Below are 20,783 nucleotides of genomic sequence, written 5' to 3' on the forward strand. Positions count from 1 at the left end.
CTGGAAGGTCTTAGCTTCTGTTGACTGACACGCGCAATACAGTAGGGGCGGACCCTGGCCAGGTGGAGCTTGTGGGCAGATGCAACCTCTCCGGCGACGAATAATTGCGCTGCTGCTTTGTATGGTGAAAACCTCCCCCCGCCAAGGGGGATGGGTAGAGAACATTGACCCACACCCGCCAGGGGCCTTTCCTGGGACTAAAGATCCCAACGTGGTCTCAACGTCGTCACCCTCTCAACACACACCTTTCCTGCACACGTAATCCTGCCTTTCTCCGTCAGGGCCCTATCCTACCAGGAAAAAAAGCAAGCCGCTCAAAAAGGCCGATGCCAGGGAAATCGAGGAAACACTGCCAGTTTCCAAATTTTTGCTGTCTACACGTCCCCGCCTCCGGTGCAAGGCTGCCTATGTGGCCGGGCTCCGAAGGCAAGGCCGAAATCCTGGCAGCCTGGGCCCCAGCAGTGCAATGGTTGATGGACGTGGGGACACGGATGACCCGTTCGCCACATACACGAGGGATCCTTGGGCCCTTCACTGGCTCGCCATTCAGCTCCACGACGTCCACTACTGGCCCTGGCCTTTGCTGTGGCTGGTGCCCCATTAAACGTGTGCTCCGGAGCGATGTTTCTCCACCCATCACTAGCATTCTGCCACCAGGGGATATGTCAGTGTGCGAGTCACCATTTGTCACTGGCAGCAGTGTCACAAGTCACTAGACTTCCAGCTACCCGCTGACCTAGGCTGCCTTCTGCCCCAGGCAAGGTCCCGAATCCTTTATCCCAGATGCTGACACCTGGGCACTGGCGGACATTGATTTTTATCAACACAGAGGTCTGAGTGAGGGTCAGAGGGCCAGGTAGGTGAAGTGAAGGCCAGGTGGGCGGGGCTAAGGCTTCTTTGCCATCACCATAGAGACAGTCCCCCCACCGCAAGAGTGGGCGGAGCTTGGGATGGGCCTGGTGACAAGACTGAGCCAATGGCAGAGATCCGGCCCGCCAGGCAGATGACACAGGGCCCTCCATTGTGACCTATGACCCCTAGCGGCCACAGGATTTGAGCACACCCCGGGAAAGGCTACGCAGGCACAAGGGAGCCCCTGGTGCGGACTGCTTCAGGGCATTGGCAGAGCACGCCAGGTACCTCTTTCCCACTTTCCTCAGGATATCAGTAGGCAAGGCATCCCCACTCAGCATCTCTTGCCTCTCTCTGTCTCTCTATGCTTGTGTTCCTTCTCTGAAATCTCTTCCTTCTCCCCCTTGTCACTTCACACCTTGGAGTGCCTGACAGAGGGCCTTCACACGAAAGAACAAAGGGGGAAGGCCTCTGGCTCTACTGCTTGCCCATGGGGAGAGAAGTTCTGGTAGTCTATCTGGAACGTCTAGAGAGCAGTGATTGATTGGGGAGCTACATCACGGGCGGACCTGGCCAGGTGAAGCTCGCTGACAAGTGGCAGCCTCTCCGGAGACTACTAATTCCGCTGATAACATTCTATGCAAATAACCGGCTGAGTGCCATGGGCAGAAAACATTGACACATACCTGCCAGAGGCCTATTCTGGGTCTGAAGAGTCCACCCTGGTCTCCAGCAACTCATCATCTCAGCACACACTTTGCCTGCACGCGTGGAAACCGCCTCTCTCCACGAATGTCTTCACCTGCTAGGAAGCACACGATGTCACTCAGCCAAAGGAGAGCACAGGCAAAGTCAACTGAAGCCCCCATTTTCAAGATTTTGCCCTCTGCTGCTCCACAGCCTCCGGTGGCACACTGCATGTGCGTCACTTCTCGGTAGACAAGGACGAAATCCGGGCATCCAGGGCCCCAGCCGTCCACAGTCTACGGATGGCGGCATATGGATCACCTCTTTGCCTCGTACAGCAGGGAGGCCTGGGCCCTAGACTGGCTCCGCTAGAGCTCCACGACCTCAGCTATTTTCCCTGACCTTTGGCCCGTGCCCTCGTGAGTGTGTCATCTCTACTTCCACTTCTCTTCCCACCACACTGAATCCGCCACCTGCGGATACCTGAGCGTGGACATCAGCATCTATCACTGGCTGCAGTGTCACAGGTCACTAGGTGTCTAGGCTCAGGCTGACCTTGGCTGTCTTCTGCCCAGGCAAGGAGCCTAATCCTTCCAAGGAAATGAGGACACGTGCTCACTGGCCGACATCCTTTCTTTCATCCACACAGCGGTCTAGATGAGGGTAAAGAGGCCAGGGAGGCCAGGTGAGGGCTGAGTGTGGGGCCTAAGGCTTCTTTCCCAATCACCATGGTGACAGCCACCGGAAGGCTGGGCGGAACTTCTGACGGCGACGAGTCACAAACACTCAGCCAATAGGAGAGGTCCAGCCTAACCGGCCAGTTCCGCAGAGCCCTCCATTTTACCCATGGACAGACAACGGCCCCTTGCGTCTTTGGCCACAAAATCGAGGGCACCCAGGGAATAACTTCACAGTAGGCAACCCCGGATGTGAACACGTTCGACACACTGGGACAGCAGGCAGGTACCTCTTTTCCACTTATGCTGGGATATCACTAGGCAAGGCGCCCTTCCTCAGCATCTGTGGCCTCTCTGTATGTGTTCACTCAGAGGAAACTCTTCATTCTACCCCTGAGACACATCACAAGTATGAGGGGCCTGAGAGAGAGCCTAGAGATGGAACGGGGGAGGCTTCTGGCTGTACTGCTTCCCCGTGGGGACAGAATAGCAGGTAGTCTCTCTGGAAGGTCTTAGCTTCTGTTGACTGACACGCGCAATACAGTAGGGGCGGACCCTGGCCAGGTGGAGCTTGTGGGCAGATGCAACCTCTCCGGCGACGAATAATTGCGCTGCTGCTTTGTATGGTGAAAACCTCCCCCCGCCAAGGGGGATGGGTAGAGAACATTGACCCACACCCGCCAGGGGCCTTTCCTGGGACTAAAGATCCCAACGTGGTCTCAACGTCGTCACCCTCTCAACACACACCTTTCCTGCACACGTAATCCTGCCTTTCTCCGTCAGGGCCCTATCCTACCAGGAAAAAAAGCAAGCCGCTCAAAAAGGCCGATGCCAGGGAAATCGAGGAAACACTGCCAGTTTCCAAATTTTTGCTGTCTACACGTCCCCGCCTCCGGTGCAAGGCTGCCTATGTGGCCGGGCTCCGAAGGCAAGGCCGAAATCCTGGCAGCCTGGGCCCCAGCAGTGCAATGGTTGATGGACGTGGGGACACGGATGACCCGTTCGCCACATACACGAGGGATCCTTGGGCCCTTCACTGGCTCGCCATTCAGCTCCACGACGTCCACTACTGGCCCTGGCCTTTGCTGTGGCTGGTGCCCCATTAAACGTGTGCTCCGGAGCGATGTTTCTCCACCCATCACTAGCATTCTGCCACCAGGGGATATGTCAGTGTGGGAGTCACCATTTGTCACTGGCAGCAGTGTCACAAGTCACTAGACTTCCAGCTACGCGCTGACCTAGGCTGCCTTTTGCCCCAGGCAAGGTCCCGAATCCTTTATCCCAGATGCTGACACCTGGGCACTGGCGGACATTGATGTTTATCAACACAGAGGTCTGAGTGAGGGTCAGAGGGCCAGGTAGGTGAAGTGAAGGCCAGGTGGGCGGGGCTAAGGCTTCTTTGCCATCACCATAGAGACAGTCCCCCCACCGCAAGAGTGGGCGGAGCTTGGGATGGGCCTGGTGACAAGACTGAGCCAATGGCAGAGATCCGGCCCGCCAGGCAGATGACACAGGGCCCTCCATTGTGACCTATGACCCCTAGCGGCCACAGGATTTGAGCACACCCCGGGAAAGGCTACGCAGGCACAAGGGAGCCCCTGGTGCGGACTGCTTCAGGGCATTGGCAGAGCACGCCAGGTACCTCTTTCCCACTTTCCTCAGGATATCAGTAGGCAAGGCATCCCCACTCAGCATCTATTGCCTCTCTCTGTCTCTCTCTGCTTGTGTTCCTTCTCTGAAATCTCTTCCTTCTCCCCCTTGTCACTTCACACCTTGGAGTGCCTGACAGAGGGCCTTCACACGAAAGAACAAAGGGGGAAGGCCTCTGGCTCTACTGCTTGCCCATGGGGAGAGAAGTTCTGGTAGTCTATCTGGAACGTCTAGAGAGCAGTGATTGATTGGGGAGCTACATCACGGGCGGACCTGGCCAGGTGAAGCTCGCTGACAAGTGGCAGCCTCTCCTGAGACTACTAATTCCGCTGATAACATTCTATGCAAATAACCGGCTGAGTGCCATGGGCAGAAAACATTGACACATACCTGCCAGAGGCCTATTCTGGGTCTGAAGAGTCCACCCTGGTCTCCAGCAACTCATCATCTCAGCACACACTTTGCCTGCACGCGTGGAAACCGCCTCTCTCCACGAATGTCTTCACCTGCTAGGAAGCACACGATGTCACTCAGCCAAAGGAGAGCACAGGCAAAGTTAACTGAAGCCCCCATTTTCAAGATTTTGCCCTCTGCTGCTCCACAGCCTCCGGTGGCACACTGCATGTGCGTCACTTCTCGGTAGACAAGGACGAAATCCGGGCATCCAGGGCCCAGCCGTCCACAGTCTACGGATGGCGGCATATGGATCACCTCTTTGCCTCGTACAGCAGGGAGGCCTGGGCCCTAGACTGGCTCCGCTAGAGCTCCACGACCTCAGCTATTTTCCCTGACCTTTGGCCCGTGCCCTCGTGAGTGTGTCATCTCTACTTCCACTTCTCTTCCCACCACACTGAATCCGCCACCTGCGGATACCTGAGCGTGGACATCAACATCTATCACTGGCTGCAGTGTCACAGGTCACTAGGTGTCTAGGCTCAGGCTGACCTTGGCTGTCTTCTGCCCAGGCAAGGAGCCTAATCCTTCCAAGGAAATGAGGACACGTGCTCACTGGCCGACATCCTTTCTTTCATCCACACAGCGGTCTAGATGAGGGTAAAGAGGCCAGGGAGGCCAGGTGAGGGCTGAGTGTGGGGCCTAAGGCTTCTTTCCCAATCACCATGGTGACAGCCACCGGAAGGCTGGGCGGAACTTCTGACGGGGACGAGTCACAAACACTCAGCCAATAGGAGAGGTCCAGCCTAACCGGCCAGTTCCGCAGAGCCCTCCATTTTACCCATGGACAGACAACGGCCCCTTGCGTCTTTGGCCACAAAATCGAGGGCACCCAGGGAATAACTTCACAGTAGGCAACCCCGGATGTGAACACGTTCGACACACTGGGACAGCAGGCAGGTACCTCTTTTCCACTTATGCTGGGATATCACTAGGCAAGGCGCCCTTCCTCAGCATCTGTGGCCTCTCTGTATGTGTTCACTCAGAGGAAACTCTTCATTCTACCCCTGAGACACATCACAAGTATGAGGGGCCTGAGAGAGAGCCTAGAGATGGAACGGGGGAGGCTTCTGGCTGTACTGCTTCCCTGTGGGGACAGAATAGCAGGTAGTCTCTCTGGAAGGTCTTAGCTTCTGTTGACTGACACGCGCAATACAGTAGGGGCGGACCCTGGCCAGGTGGAGCTTGTGGGCAGATGCAACCTCTCCGGCGACGAATAATTGCGCTGCTGCTTTGTATGGTGAAAACCTCCCCCCGCCAAGGGGGATGGGTAGAGAACATTGACCCACACCCGCCAGGGGCCTTTCCTGGGACTAAAGATCCCAACGTGGTCTCAACGTCGTCACCCTCTCAACACACACCTTTCCTGCACACGTAATCCTGCCTTTCTCCGTCAGGGCCCTATCCTACCAGGAAAAAAAGCAAGCCGCTCAAAAAGGCCGATGCCAGGGAAATCGAGGAAACACTGCCAGTTTCCAAATTTTTGCTGTCTACACGTCCCCGCCTCCGGTGCAAGGCTGCCTATGTGGCCGGGCTCCGAAGGCAAGGCCGAAATCCTGGCAGCCTGGGCCCCAGCAGTGCAATGGTTGATGGACGTGGGGACACGGATGACCCGTTCGCCACATACACGAGGGATCCTTGGGCCCTTCACTGGCTCGCCATTCAGCTCCACGACGTCCACTACTGGCCCTGGCCTTTGCTGTGGCTGGTGCCCCATTAAACGTGTGCTCCGGAGCGATGTTTCTCCACCCATCACTAGCATTCTGCCACCAGGGGATATGTCAGTGTGCGAGTCACCATTTGTCACTGGCAGCAGTGTCACAAGTCACTAGACTTCCAGCTACCCGCTGACCTAGGCTGCCTTCTGCCCCAGGCAAGGTCCCGAATCCTTTATCCCAGATGCTGACACCTGGGCACTGGCGGACATTGATTTTTATCAACACAGAGGTCTGAGTGAGGGTCAGAGGGCCAGGTAGGTGAAGTGAAGGCCAGGTGGGCGGGGCTAAGGCTTCTTTGCCATCACCATAGAGACAGTCCCCCCACCGCAAGAGTGGGCGGAGCTTGGGATGGGCCTGGTGACAAGACTGAGCCAATGGCAGAGATCCGGCCCGCCAGGCAGATGACACAGGGCCCTCCATTGTGACCTATGACCCCTAGCGGCCACAGGATTTGAGCACACCCCGGGAAAGGCTACGCAGGCACAAGGGAGCCCCTGGTGCGGACTGCTTCAGGGCATTGGCAGAGCACGCCAGGTACCTCTTTCCCACTTTCCTCAGGATATCAGTAGGCAAGGCATCCCCACTCAGCATCTCTTGCCTCTCTCTGTCTCTCTCTGCTTGTGTTCCTTCTCTGAAATCTGTTCCTTCTCCCCCTTGTCACTTCACACCTTGGAGTGCCTGACAGAGGGCCTTCACACGAAAGAACAAAGGGGGAAGGCCTCTGGCTCTACTGCTTGCCCATGGGGAGAGAAGTTCTGGTAGTCTATCTGGAACGTCTAGAGAGCAGTGATTGATTGGGGAGCTACATCACGGGCGGACCTGGCCAGGTGAAGCTCGCTGACAAGTGGCAGCCTCTCCGGAGACTACTAATTCCGCTGATAACATTCTATGCAAATAACCGGCTGAGTGCCATGGGCAGAAAACATTGACACATACCTGCCAGAGGCCTATTCTGGGTCTGAAGAGTCCACCCTGGTCTCCAGCAACTCATCATCTCAGCACACACTTTGCCTGCACGCGTGGAAACCGCCTCTCTCCACGAATGTCTTCACCTGCTAGGAAGCACACGATGTCACTCAGCCAAAGGAGAGCACAGGCAAAGTCAACTGAAGCCCCCATTTTCAAGATTTTGCCCTCTGCTGCTCCACAGCCTCCGGTGGCACACTGCATGTGCGTCACTTCTCGGTAGACAAGGACGAAATCCGGGCATCCAGGGCCCCAGCCGTCCACAGTCTACGGATGGCGGCATATGGATCACCTCTTTGCCTCGTACAGCAGGGAGGCCTGGGCCCTAGACTGGCTCCGCTAGAGCTCCACGACCTCAGCTATTTTCCCTGACCTTTGGCCCGTGCCCTCGTGAGTGTGTCATCTCTACTTCCACTTCTCTTCCCACCACACTGAATCCGCCACCTGCGGATACCTGAGCGTGGACATCAACATCTATCACTGGCTGCAGTGTCACAGGTCACTAGGTGTCTAGGCTCAGGCTGACCTTGGCTGTCTTCTGCCCAGGCAAGGAGCCTAATCCTTCCAAGGAAATGAGGACACGTGCTCACTGGCCGACATCCTTTCTTTCATCCACACAGCGGTCTAGATGAGGGTAAAGAGGCCAGGGAGGCCAGGTGAGGGCTGAGTGTGGGGCCTAAGGCTTCTTTCCCAATCACCATGGTGACAGCCACCGGAAGGCTGGGCGGAACTTCTGACGGCGACGAGTCACAAACACTCAGCCAATAGGAGAGGTCCAGCCTAACCGGCCAGTTCCGCAGAGCCCTCCATTTTACCCATGGACAGACAACGGCCCCTTGCGTCTTTGGCCACAAAATCGAGGGCACCCAGGGAATAACTTCACAGTAGGCAACCCCGGATGTGAACACGTTCGACACACTGGGACAGCAGGCAGGTACCTCTTTTCCACTTATGCTGGGATATCACTAGGCAAGGCGCCCTTCCTCAGCATCTGTGGCCTCTCTGTATGTGTTCACTCAGAGGAAACTCTTCATTCTACCCCTGAGACACATCACAAGTATGAGGGGCCTGAGAGAGAGCCTAGAGATGGAACGGGGGAGGCTTCTGGCTGTACTGCTTCCCCGTGGGGACAGAATAGCAGGTAGTCTCTCTGGAAGGTCTTAGCTTCTGTTGACTGACACGCGCAATACAGTAGGGGCGGACCCTGGCCAGGTGGAGCTTGTGGGCAGATGCAACCTCTCCGGCGACGAATAATTGCGCTGCTGCTTTGTATGGTGAAAACCTCCCCCCGCCAAGGGGGATGGGTAGAGAACATTGACCCACACCCGCCAGGGGCCTTTCCTGGGACTAAAGATCCCAACGTGGTCTCAACGTCGTCACCCTCTCAACACACACCTTTCCTGCACACGTAATCCTGCCTTTCTCCATCAGGGCCCTATCCTACCAGGAAAAAAAGCAAGCCGCTCAAAAAGGCCGATGCCAGGGAAATCGAGGAAACACTGCCAGTTTCCAAATTTTTGCTGTCTACACGTCCCCGCCTCCGGTGCAAGGCTGCCTATGTGGCCGGGCTCCGAAGGCAAGGCCGAAATCCTGGCAGCCTGGGCCCCAGCAGTGCAATGGTTGATGGACGTGGGGACACGGATGACCCGTTCGCCACATACACGAGGGATCCTTGGGCCCTTCACTGGCTCGCCATTCAGCTCCACGACGTCCACTACTGGCCCTGGCCTTTGCTGTGGCTGGTGCCCCATTAAACGTGTGCTCCGGAGCGATGTTTCTCCACCCATCACTAGCATTCTGCCACCAGGGGATATGTCAGTGTGCGAGTCACCATTTGTCACTGGCAGCAGTGTCACAAGTCACTAGACTTCCAGCTACCCGCTGACCTAGGCTGCCTTCTGCCCCAGGCAAGGTCCCAAATCCTTTATCCCAGATGCTGACACCTGGGCACTGGCGGACATTGATTTTTATCAACACAGAGGTCTGAGTGAGGGTCAGAGGGCCAGGTAGGTGAAGTGAAGGCCAGGTGGGCGGGGCTAAGGCTTCTTTGCCATCACCATAGAGACAGTCCCCCCACCGCAAGAGTGGGCGGAGCTTGGGATGGGCCTGGTGACAAGACTGAGCCAATGGCAGAGATCCGGCCCGCCAGGCAGATGACACAGGGCCCTCCATTGTGACCTATGACCCCTAGCGGCCACAGGATTTGAGCACACCCCGGGAAAGGCTACGCAGGCACAAGGGAGCCCCTGGTGCGGACTGCTTCAGGGCATTGGCAGAGCACGCCAGGTACCTCTTTCCCACTTTCCTCAGGATATCAGTAGGCAAGGCATCCCCACTCAGCATCTCTTGCCTCTCTCTGTCTCTCTCTGCTTGTGTTCCTTCTCTGAAATCTCTTCCTTCTCCCCCTTGTCACTTCACACCTTGGAGTGCCTGACAGAGGGCCTTCACACGAAAGAACAAAGGGGGAAGGCCTCTGGCTCTACTGCTTGCCCATGGGGAGAGAAGTTCTGGTAGTCTATCTGGAACGTCTAGAGAGCAGTGATTGATTGGGGAGCTACATCACGGGCGGACCTGGCCAGGTGAAGCTCGCTGACAAGTGGCAGCCTCTCCGGAGACTACTAATTCCGCTGATAACATTCTATGCAAATAACCGGCTGAGTGCCATGGGCAGAAAACATTGACACATACCTGCCAGAGGCCTATTCTGGGTCTGAAGAGTCCACCCTGGTCTCCAGCAACTCATCATCTCAGCACACACTTTGCCTGCACGCGTGGAAACCGCCTCTCTCCACGAATGTCTTCACCTGCTAGGAAGCACACGATGTCACTCAGCCAAAGGAGAGCACAGGCAAAGTCAACTGAAGCCCCCATTTTCAAGATTTTGCCCTCTGCTGCTCCACAGCCTCCGGTGGCACACTGCATGTGCGTCACTTCTCGGTAGACAAGGACGAAATCCGGGCATCCAGGGCCCCAGCCGTCCACAGTCTACGGATGGCGGCATATGGATCACCTCTTTGCCTCGTACAGCAGGGAGGCCTGGGCCCTAGACTGGCTCCGCTAGAGCTCCACGACCTCAGCTATTTTCCCTGACCTTTGGCCCGTGCCCTCGTGAGTGTGTCATCTCTACTTCCACTTCTCTTCCCACCACACTGAATCCGCCACCTGCGGATACCTGAGCGTGGACATCAACATCTATCACTGGCTGCAGTGTCACAGGTCACTAGGTGTCTAGGCTCAGGCTGACCTTGGCTGTCTTCTGCCCAGGCAAGGAGCCTAATCCTTCCAAGGAAATGAGGACACGTGCTCACTGGCCGACATCCTTTCTTTCATCCACACAGCGGTCTAGATGAGGGTAAAGAGGCCAGGGAGGCCAGGTGAGGGCTGAGTGTGGGGCCTAAGGCTTCTTTCCCAATCACCATGGTGACAGCCACCGGAAGGCTGGGCGGAACTTCTGACGGCGACGAGTCACAAACACTCAGCCAATAGGAGAGGTCCAGCCTAACCGGCCAGTTCCGCAGAGCCCTCCATTTTACCCATGGACAGACAACGGCCCCTTGCGTCTTTGGCCACAAAATCGAGGGCACCCAGGGAATAACTTCACAGTAGGCAACCCCGGATGTGAACACGTTCGACACACTGGGACAGCAGGCAGGTACCTCTTTTCCACTTATGCTGGGATATCACTAGGCAAGGCGCCCTTCCTCAGCATCTGTGGCCTCTCTGTATGTGTTCACTCAGAGGAAACTCTTCATTCTACCCCTGAGACACATCACAAGTATGAGGGGCCTGAGAGAGAGCCTAGAGATGGAACGGGGGAGGCTTCTGGCTGTACTGCTTCCCCGTGGGGACAGAATAGCAGGTAGTCTCTCTGGAAGGTCTTAGCTTCTGTTGACTGACACGCGCAATACAGTAGGGGCGGACCCTGGCCAGGTGGAGCTTGTGGGCAGATGCAACCTCTCCGGCGACGAATAATTGCGCTGCTGCTTTGTATGGTGAAAACCTCCCCCCGCCAAGGGGGATGGGTAGAGAACATTGACCCACACCCGCCAGGGGCCTTTCCTGGGACTAAAGATCCCAACGTGGTCTCAACGTCGTCACCCTCTCAACACACACCTTTCCTGCACACGTAATCCTGCCTTTCTCCGTCAGGGCCCTATCCTACCAGGAAAAAAAGCAAGCCGCTCAAAAAGGCCGATGCCAGGGAAATCGAGGAAACACTGCCAGTTTCCAAATTTTTGCTGTCTACACGTCCCCGCCTCCGGTGCAAGGCTGCCTATGTGGCCGGGCTCCGAAGGCAAGGCCGAAATCCTGGCAGCCTGGGCCCCAGCAGTGCAATGGTTGATGGACGTGGGGACACGGATGACCCGTTCGCCACATACACGAGGGATCCTTGGGCCCTTCACTGGCTCGCCATTCAGCTCCACGACGTCCACTACTGGCCCTGGCCTTTGCTGTGGCTGGTGCCCCATTAAACGTGTGCTCCGGAGCGATGTTTCTCCACCCATCACTAGCATTCTGCCACCAGGGGATATGTCAGTGTGCGAGTCACCATTTGTCACTGGCAGCAGTGTCACAAGTCACTAGACTTCCAGCTACCCGCTGACCTAGGCTGCCTTCTGCCCCAGGCAAGGTCCCGAATCCTTTATCCCAGATGCTGACACCTGGGCACTGGCGGACATTGATTTTTATCAACACAGAGGTCTGAGTGAGGGTCAGAGGGCCAGGTAGGTGAAGTGAAGGCCAGGTGGGCGGGGCTAAGGCTTCTTTGCCATCACCATAGAGACAGTCCCCCCACCGCAAGAGTGGGCGGAGCTTGGGATGGGCCTGGTGACAAGACTGAGCCAATGGCAGAGATCCGGCCCGCCAGGCAGATGACACAGGGCCCTCCATTGTGACCTATGACCCCTAGCGGCCACAGGATTTGAGCACACCCCGGGAAAGGCTACGCAGGCACAAGGGAGCCCCTGGTGCGGACTGCTTCAGGGCATTGGCAGAGCACGCCAGGTACCTCTTTCCCACTTTCCTCAGGATATCAGTAGGCAAGGCATCCCCACTCAGCATCTCTTGCCTCTCTCTGTCTCTCTCTGCTTGTGTTCCTTCTCTGAAATCTGTTCCTTCTCCCCCTTGTCACTTCACACCTTGGAGTGCCTGACAGAGGGCCTTCACACGAAAGAACAAAGGGGGAAGGCCTCTGGCTCTACTGCTTGCCCATGGGGAGAGAAGTTCTGGTAGTCTATCTGGAACGTCTAGAGAGCAGTGATTGATTGGGGAGCTACATCACGGGCGGACCTGGCCAGGTGAAGCTCGCTGACAAGTGGCAGCCTCTCCGGAGACTACTAATTCCGCTGATAACATTCTATGCAAATAACCGGCTGAGTGCCATGGGCAGAAAACATTGACACATACCTGCCAGAGGCCTATTCTGGGTCTGAAGAGTCCACCCTGGTCTCCAGCAACTCATCATCTCAGCACACACTTTGCCTGCACGCGTGGAAACCGCCTCTCTCCACGAATGTCTTCACCTGCTAGGAAGCACACGATGTCACTCAGCCAAAGGAGAGCACAGGCAAAGTCAACTGAAGCCCCCATTTTCAAGATTTTGCCCTCTGCTGCTCCACAGCCTCCGGTGGCACACTGCATGTGCGTCACTTCTCGGTAGACAAGGACGAAATCCGGGCATCCAGGGCCCCAGCCGTCCACAGTCTACGGATGGCGGCATATGGATCACCTCTTTGCCTCGTACAGCAGGGAGGCCTGGGCCCTAGACTGGCTCCGCTAGAGCTCCACGACCTCAGCTATTTTCCCTGACCTTTGGCCCGTGCCCTCGTGAGTGTGTCATCTCTACTTCCACTTCTCTTCCCACCACACTGAATCCGCCACCTGCGGATACCTGAGCGTGGACATCAACATCTATCACTGGCTGCAGTGTCACAGGTCACTAGGTGTCTAGGCTCAGGCTGACCTTGGCTGTCTTCTGCCCAGGCAAGGAGCCTAATCCTTCCAAGGAAATGAGGACACGTGCTCACTGGCCGACATCCTTTCTTTCATCCACACAGCGGTCTAGATGAGGGTAAAGAGGCCAGGGAGGCCAGGTGAGGGCTGAGTGTGGGGCCTAAGGCTTCTTTCCCAATCACCATGGTGACAGCCACCGGAAGGCTGGGCGGAACTTCTGACGGCGACGAGTCACAAACACTCAGCCAATAGGAGAGGTCCAGCCTAACCGGCCAGTTCCGCAGAGCCCTCCATTTTACCCATGGACAGACAACGGCCCCTTGCGTCTTTGGCCACAAAATCGAGGGCACCCAGGGAATAACTTCACAGTAGGCAACCCCGGATGTGAACACGTTCGACACACTGGGACAGCAGGCAGGTACCTCTTTTCCACTTATGCTGGGATATCACTAGGCAAGGCGCCCTTCCTCAGCATCTGTGGCCTCTCTGTATGTGTTCACTCAGAGGAAACTCTTCATTCTACCCCTGAGACACATCACAAGTATGAGGGGCCTGAGAGAGAGCCTAGAGATGGAACGGGGGAGGCTTCTGGCTGTACTGCTTCCCCGTGGGGACAGAATAGCAGGTAGTCTCTCTGGAAGGTCTTAGCTTCTGTTGACTGACACGCGCAATACAGTAGGGGCGGACCCTGGCCAGGTGGAGCTTGTGGGCAGATGCAACCTCTCCGGCGACGAATAATTGCGCTGCTGCTTTGTATGGTGAAAACCTCCCCCCGCCAAGGGGGATGGGTAGAGAACATTGACCCACACCCGCCAGGGGCCTTTCCTGGGACTAAAGATCCCAACGTGGTCTCAACGTCGTCACCCTCTCAACACACACCTTTCCTGCACACGTAATCCTGCCTTTCTCCATCAGGGCCCTATCCTACCAGGAAAAAAAGCAAGCCGCTCAAAAAGGCCGATGCCAGGGAAATCGAGGAAACACTGCCAGTTTCCAAATTTTTGCTGTCTACACGTCCCCGCCTCCGGTGCAAGGCTGCCTATGTGGCCGGGCTCCGAAGGCAAGGCCGAAATCCTGGCAGCCTGGGCCCCAGCAGTGCAATGGTTGATGGACGTGGGGACACGGATGACCCGTTCGCCACATACACGAGGGATCCTTGGGCCCTTCACTGGCTCGCCATTCAGCTCCACGACGTCCACTACTGGCCCTGGCCTTTGCTGTGGCTGGTGCCCCATTAAACGTGTGCTCCGGAGCGATGTTTCTCCACCCATCACTAGCATTCTGCCACCAGGGGATATGTCAGTGTGCGAGTCACCATTTGTCACTGGCAGCAGTGTCACAAGTCACTAGACTTCCAGCTACCCGCTGACCTAGGCTGCCTTCTGCCCCAGGCAAGGTCCCAAATCCTTTATCCCAGATGCTGACACCTGGGCACTGGCGGACATTGATTTTTATCAACACAGAGGTCTGAGTGAGGGTCAGAGGGCCAGGTAGGTGAAGTGAAGGCCAGGTGGGCGGGGCTAAGGCTTCTTTGCCATCACCATAGAGACAGTCCCCCCACCGCAAGAGTGGGCGGAGCTTGGGATGGGCCTGGTGACAAGACTGAGCCAATGGCAGAGATCCGGCCCGCCAGGCAGATGACACAGGGCCCTCCATTGTGACCTATGACCCCTAGCGGCCACAGGATTTGAGCACACCCCGGGAAAGGCTACGCAGGCACAAGGGAGCCCCTGGTGCGGACTGCTTCAGGGCATTGGCAGAGCACGCCAGGTACCTCTTTCCCACTTTCCTCAGGATATCAGTAGGCAAGGCATCCCCACTCAGCATCTCTTGCCTCTCTCTGTCTCTCTCTGCTTGTGTTCCTTCTCTGAAATCTCTTCCTTCTCCCCCTTGTCACTTCACACCTTGGAGTGCCTGACAGAGGGCCTTCACACGAAAGAACAAAGGGGGAAGGCCTCTGGCTCTACTGCTTGCCCATGGGGAGAGAAGTTCTGGTAGTCTATCTGGAACGTCTAGAGAGCAGTGATTGATTGGGGAGCTACATCACGGGCGGACCTGGCCAGGTGAAGCTCGCTGACAAGTGGCAGCCTCTCCGGAGACTACTAATTCCGCTGATAACATTCTATGCAAATAACCGGCTGAGTGCCATGGGCAGAAAACATTGACACATACCTGCCAGAGGCCTATTCTGGGTCTGAAGAGTCCACCCTGGTCTCCAGCAACTCATCATCTCAGCACACACTTTGCCTGCACGCGTGGAAACCGCCTCTCTCCACGAATGTCTTCACCTGCTAGGAAGCACACGATGTCACTCAGCCAAAGGAGAGCACAGGCAAAGTCAACTGAAGCCCCCATTTTCAAGATTTTGCCCTCTGCTGCTCCACAGCCTCCGGTGGCACACTGCATGTGCGTCACTTCTCGGTAGACAAGGACGAAATCCGGGCATCCAGGGCCCCAGCCGTCCACAGTCTACGGATGGCGGCATATGGATCACCTCTTTGCCTCGTACAGCAGGGAGGCCTGGGCCCTAGACTGGCTCCGCTAGAGCTCCACGACCTCAGCTATTTTCCCTGACCTTTGGCCCGTGCCCTCGTGAGTGTGTCATCTCTACTTCCACTTCTCTTCCCACCACACTGAATCCGCCACCTGCGGATACCTGAGCGTGGACATCAACATCTATCACTGGCTGCAGTGTCACAGGTCACTAGGTGTCTAGGCTCAGGCTGACCTTGGCTGTCTTCTGCCCAGGCAAGGAGCCTAATCCTTCCAAGGAAATGAGGACACGTGCTCACTGGCCGACATCCTTTCTTTCATCCACACAGCGGTCTAGATGAGGGTAAAGAGGCCAGGGAGGCCAGGTGAGGGCTGAGTGTGGGGCCTAAGGCTTCTTTCCCAATCACCATGGTGACAGCCACCGGAAGGCTGGGCGGAACTTCTGACGGCGACGAGTCACAAACACTCAGCCAATAGGAGAGGTCCAGCCTAACCGGCCAGTTCCGCAGAGCCCTCCATTTTACCCATGGACAGACAACGGCCCCTTGCGTCTTTGGCCACAAAATCGAGGGCACCCAGGGAATAACTTCACAGTAGGCAACCCCGGATGTGAACACGTTCGACACACTGGGACAGCAGGCAGGTACCTCTTTTCCACTTATGCTGGGATATCACTAGGCAAGGCGCCCTTCCTCAGCATCTGTGGCCTCTCTGTATGTGTTCACTCAGAGGAAACTCTTCATTCTACCCCTGAGACACATCACAAGTATGAGGGGCCTGAGAGAGAGCCTAGAGATGGAACGGGGGAGGCTTCTGGCTGTACTGCTTCCCCGTGGGGACAGAATAGCAGGTAGTCTCTCTGGAAGGTCTTAGCTTCTGTTGACTGACACGCGCAATACAGTAGGGGCGGACCCTGGCCAGGTGGAGCTTGTGGGCAGATGCAACCTCTCCGGCGACGAATAATTGCGCTGCTGCTTTGTATGGTGAAAACCTCCCCCCGCCAAGGGGGATGGGTAGAGAACATTGACCCACACCCGCCAGGGGCCTTTCCTGGGACTAAAGATCCCAACGTGGTCTCAACGTCGTCACCCTCTCAACACACACCTTTCCTGCACACGTAATCCTGCCTTTCTCCGTCAGGGCCCTATCCTACCAGGAAAAAAAGCAAGCCGCTCAAAAAGTCCGATGCCAGGGAAATCGAGGAAACACTGCCAGTTTCCAAATTTTTGCTGTCTACACGTCCCCGCCTCCGGTGCAAGGCTGCCTATGTGGCCGGGCTCCGAAGGCAAGGCCGAAATCCTGGCAGCCTGGGCCCCAGCAGTGCAATGGTTGATGGACGTGGGGACACGGATGACCCGTTCGCCACATACAGGAGGGATCCTTGGGCCCTTCACTGGCTCGCCATTCAGCTCCACGACGTCCACTACTGGCCCTGGCCTTTGCTTTGGCTGGTGCCCCATTAAACGTGTGCTCCGGAGCGATGTTTCTCCACCCATCACTAGCATTCTGCCACCAGGGGATATGTCAGTGTGGGAGTCACCATTTGTCACTGGCAGCAGTGTCACAAGTCACTAGACTTCCAGCTACCCGCTGACCTAGGCTGCCTTCTGCCCCAGGCAAGGTCCCGAATCCTTTATCCCAGATGCTGACACCTGGGCACTGGCGGACATTGATTTTTATCAACACAGAGGTCTGAGTGAGGGTCAGAGGGCCAGGTAGGTGAAGTGAAGGCCAGGTGGGCGGGGCTAAGGCTTCTTTGCCATCACCATAGAGACAGTCCCCCCACCGCAAGAGTGGGCGGAGCTTGGGATGGGCCTGGTGACAAGACTGAGCCAATGGCAGAGATCCGGCCCGCCAGGCAGATGACACAGGGCCCTCCATTGTGACCTATGACCCCTAGTGGCCACAGGATTTGAGCACACCCCGGGAAAGGCTACGCAGGCACAAGGGAGCCCCTGGTGCGGACTGCTTCAGGGCATTGGCAGAGCACGCCAGGTACCTCTTTCCCACTTTCCTCAGGATATCAGTAGGCAAGGCATCCCCACTCAGCATCTCTTGCCTCTCTCTGTCTCTCTCTGCTTGTGTTCCTTCTCTGAAATCTCTTCCTTCTCCCCCTTGTCACTTCACACCTTGGAGTGCCTGACAGAGGGCCTTCACACGAAAGAACAAAGGGGGAAGGCCTCTGGCTCTACTGCTTGCCCATGGGGAGAGAAGTTCTGGTAGTCTATCTGGAAGGTCTAGAGAGCAGTGATTGATTGGGGAGCTACATCACGGGCGGACCTGGCCAGGTGAAGCTCGCTGACAAGTGGCAGCCTCTCCGGAGACTACTAATTCCGCTGATAACATTCTATGCAAATAACCGGCTGAGTGCCATGGGCAGAAAACATTGACACATACCTGCCAGAGGCCTATTCTGGGTCTGAAGAGTCCACCCTGGTCTCCAGCAACTCATCATCTCAGCACACACTTTGCCTGCACGCGTGGAAACCGCCTCTCTCCACGAATGTCTTCACCTGCTAGGAAACACACGATGTCACTCAGCCAAAGGAGAGCACAGGCAAAGTCAACTGAAGCCCCCATTTTCAAGATTTTGCCCTCTGCTGCTCCACAGCCTCCGGTGGCACACTGCATGTGCGTCACTTCTCGGTAGACAAGGACGAAATCCGGGCATCCAGGGCCCCAGCCGTCCACAGTCTACGGATGGCGGCATATGGATCACCTCTTTGCCTCGTACAGCAGGGAGGCCTGGGCCCTAGACTGGCTCCGCTAGAGCTCCACGACCTCAGCTATTTTCCCTGACCTTTGGCCCGTGCCCTCGTGAGTGTGTCATCTCTACTTCCACTTCTCTTCCCACCACACTGAATCCGCCACCTGCGGATACCTCAGCGTGGACATCAACATCTATCACTGGCTGCAGTGTCACAGGTCACTAGGTGTCTAGGCTCAGGCTGACCTTGGCTGTCTTCTGCCCAGGCAAGGAGCCTAATCCTTCCAAGGAAATGAGGACACGTGCTCACTGGCCGACATCCTTTCTTTCATCCACACAGCGGTCTAGATGAGGGTAAAGAGGCCAGGGAGGCCAGGTGAGGGCTGAGTGTGGGGCCTAAGGCTTCTTTCCCAATCACCATGGTGACAGCCACCGGAAGGCTGGGCGGAACTTCTGACGGGGACGAGTCACAAACACTCAGCCAATAGGAGAGGTCCAGCCTAACCGGCCAGTTCCGCAGAGCCCTCCATTTTACCCATGGACAGACAACGGCCCCTTGCGTCTTTGGCCACAAAATCGAGGGCACCCAGGGAATAACTTCACAGTAGGCAACCCCGGATGTGAACACGTTCGACACACTGGGACAGCAGGCAGGTGCCTCTTTTCCACTTATGCTGGGATATCACTAGGCAAGGCGCCCTTCCTCAGCATCTGTGGCCTCTCTGTATGTGTTCACTCAGAGGAAACTCTTCATTCTACCCCTGAGACACATCACAAGTATGAGGGGCCTGAGAGAGAGCCTAGAGATGGAACGGGGGAGGCTTCTGGCTGTACTGCTTCCCCGTGGGGACAGAATAGCAGGTAGTCTCTCTGGAAGGTCTTAGCTTCTGTTGACTGACACGCGCAATACAGTAGGGGCGGACCCTGGCCAGGTGGAGCTTGTGGGCAGATGCAACCTCTCCGGCGACGAATAATTGCGCTGCTGCTTTGTATGGTGAAAACCTCCCCCCGCCAAGGGGGATGGGTAGAGAACATTGACCCACACCCGCCAGGGGCCTTTCCTGGGACTAAAGATCCCAACGTGGTCTCAACGTCGTCACCCTCTCAACACACACCTTTCCTGCACACGTAATCCTGCCTTTCTCCGTCAGGGCCCTATCCTACCAGGAAAAAAAGCAAGCCGCTCAAAAAGGCCGATGCCAGGGAAATCGAGGAAACACTGCCAGTTTCCAAATTTTTGCTGTCTACACGTCCCCGCCTCCGGTGCAAGGCTGCCTATGTGGCCGGGCTCCGAAGGCAAGGCCGAAATCCTGGCAGCCTGGGCCCCAGCAGTGCAATGGTTGATGGACGTGGGGACACGGATGACCCGTTCGCCACATACAGGAGGGATCCTTGGGCCCTTCACTGGCTCGCCATTCAGCTCCACGACGTCCACTACTGGCCCTGGCCTTTGCTTTGGCTGGTGCCCCATTAAACGTGTGCTCCGGAGCGATGTTTCTCCACCCATCACTAGCATTCTGCCACCAGGGGATATGTCAGTGTGGGAGTCACCATTTGTCACTGGCAGCAGTGTCACAAGTCACTAGACTTCCAGCTACCCGCTGACCTAGGCTGCCTTCTGCCCCAGGCAAGGTCCCGAATCCTTTATCCCAGATGCTGACACCTGGGCACTGGCGGACATTGATTTTTATCAACACAGAGGTCTGAGTGAGGGTCAGAGGGCCAGGTAGGTGAAGTGAAGGCCAGGTGGGCGGGGCTAAGGCTTCTTTGCCATCACCATAGAGACAGTCCCCCCACCGCAAGAGTGGGCGGAGCTTGGGATGGGCCTGGTGACAAGACTGAGCCAATGGCAGAGATCCGGCCCGCCAGGCAGATGACACAGGGCCCTCCATTGTGACCTATGACCCCTAGTGGCCACAGGATTTGAGCACACCCCGGGAAAGGCTACGCAGGCACAAGGGAGCCCCTGGTGCGGACTGCTTCAGGGCATTGGCAGAGCACGCCAGGTACCTCTTTCCCACTTTCCTCAGGATATCAGTAGGCAAGGCATCCCCACTCAGCATCTCTTGCCTCTCTCTGTCTCTCTCTGCTTGTGTTCCTTCTCTGAAATCTCTTCCTTCTCCCCCTTGTCACTTCACACCTTGGAGTGCCTGACAGAGGGCCTTCAGACGAAAGAACAAAGGGGGAAGGCCTCTGGCTCTACTGCTTGCCCATGGGGAGAGAAGTTCTGGTAGTCTATCTGGAAGGTCTAGAGAGCAGTGATTGATTGGGGAGCTACATCACGGGCGGACCTGGCCAGGTGAAGCTCGCTGACAAGTGGCAGCCTCTCCGGAGACTACTAATTCCGCTGATAACATTCTATGCAAATAACCGGCTGAGTGCCATGGGCAGAAAACATTGACACATACCTGCCAGAGGCCTATTCTGGGTCTGAAGAGTCCACCCTGGTCTCCAGCAACTCATCATCTCAGCACACACTTTGCCTGCACGCGTGGAAACCGCCTCTCTCCACGAATGTCTTCACCTGCTAGGAAACACACGATGTCACTCAGCCAAAGGAGAGCACAGGCAAAGTCAACTGAAGCCCCCATTTTCAAGATTTTGCCCTCTGCTGCTCCACAGCCTCCG

Source organism: Elephas maximus, chromosome 14 (genome assembly GCF_024166365.1).
Source record: "Elephas maximus indicus isolate mEleMax1 chromosome 14, mEleMax1 primary haplotype, whole genome shotgun sequence".
Classification (NCBI taxonomy): domain Eukaryota; kingdom Metazoa; phylum Chordata; class Mammalia; order Proboscidea; family Elephantidae; genus Elephas; species Elephas maximus.